Genomic DNA, 1,374 nt, shown 5'->3' on the forward strand with positions numbered 1-1,374 from the left:
GGAGGATATTATAAAGTCAATGGAAGTATTGCAACCCCATTCTAATCTAAAGCAGTTGCACGTGCGGTATTATGGTGGTGTGAGGTTTGCGAGTTGGTTTTCCTCTCTCATAAATATTGTTGGTCTCGAATTGTCGGGTTGTAAGAGATTCCAACATCTTCCACCCTTGGATCATTTCCCTTCCCTTAAGTCTCTTAGTCTAGGTGGTTTGGAGAAGTTGGAGTACATATCAGAGAATGAGAGCAGTAATAGTATGAGTGATGAGATGATGAGCACCCCATTCTTTCCCTCCCTGGAGTACCTCTCCATATGTAGATGCCCTGTTCTGAAGGGATGGTGGAGGGCCCACGCTCATAACAGTGCTTCTTCTTCTTCATCAACGGAAAATCTGTCGTTGCCTTCTTTTCCCTGTCTTTCTGAATTGTGGATCTGGGATTGTCCTAATCTAGCTTCCATGCCTCCGTATCCAAATGTGGTTAAAATAAAACTCAGTGGGAGCAGCGGGAAGGTTGTTGATTCCTTGTTTGTTAGAGGAGCATCTGATATTACACATGATATTGGTGTTGATGTTTCTGCCTCTTCTTCTTCCCCTCCACTCTCCAAATTAACAAAACTGTCACTCGATGGAATTGAGGATTTGGCATCACTGCCAGAAGAAATAAGCAATCTGACGTCACTTCAGAAGCTTACAATTAAGGATTGCTCTAATTTGGCATCACTGCCAGAATGGATTCGTGGACTCCCCTGTTTAAATAGATTGAAAATTCAGCGTTGCCCCATGTTAAGCGAAAGATGCAAGAAAGAAACAGGTGAGGACTGGCCTAAGATTGCTCACATCCCACACATTGATATTCATTAAGGTGCGTTTTCTAACTCGTTTCGATTTACACTTGCCTAATTCAGTATAAACTATGAAATATTAAAATGCTGATCTCGTCTCTTATTTTTATTCTTAATTCATCATCACCAGCATTTTTTTTTTCTTTCCAGATGACATACCATGTGGATCGATGATTTCGGTATGCACTCATTACCCACTAAATTCAATTTGTTTTTTAATTTCTCTTTAATTTCCTTCGTTTCAATTATATAGTCTTATATGCAGTGAATGGGGGCGTCAACCTTTTGGATTCAGTACGTAAGGGCCATGTTAATTGCTTGGAGTGGTTGTATATGATTTTACTTTTGATAGTCGGGGTTTAAGTACTATGTACCCTCGTTGTATGTTAATTGCTTGGAGTGGTTGTATATGATTTTACTTTTGATAGTCAGGGTTTAAGTACTATGTACCATATGTTTTTTCTTTAAATAATATAATATGGGCGTGAGGGCCTAGCCTCCCAGCTTCGACTGGGTTCCAGCCCTTTTTAAATA

The 1,374-nt window shown here is 39.9% G+C and overlaps 1 protein-coding gene and 2 long non-coding RNA genes across 3 annotated transcripts in view; 2 read left to right on the top strand and 1 right to left on the bottom strand.

The window, feature by feature from the left end:
- Positions 1 to 1,374, top strand: part of LOC126628888 (disease resistance protein RGA2-like) — an 81,154-nt gene that overhangs the window by 66,033 nt on the left and 13,747 nt on the right. The window lies entirely within an intron of this gene.
- LOC126628368 (uncharacterized) lies at positions 1,031 to 1,266 on the bottom strand. Its single transcript, XR_007625399.1, has 2 exons — positions 1,208 to 1,266; positions 1,031 to 1,122 (listed from the first exon to the last, which is right to left on the bottom strand). It is a non-coding gene; the product is annotated as an uncharacterized LOC126628368 (long non-coding RNA).
- Positions 1,139 to 1,372, top strand: LOC126628369 (uncharacterized). Its single transcript, XR_007625400.1, has 2 exons — positions 1,139 to 1,210; positions 1,281 to 1,372. It is a non-coding gene; the product is annotated as an uncharacterized LOC126628369 (long non-coding RNA).

This window comes from Malus sylvestris, chromosome 7 (assembly GCF_916048215.2).
Source record: "Malus sylvestris chromosome 7, drMalSylv7.2, whole genome shotgun sequence".
Lineage (NCBI taxonomy): Eukaryota > Viridiplantae > Streptophyta > Magnoliopsida > Rosales > Rosaceae > Malus > Malus sylvestris.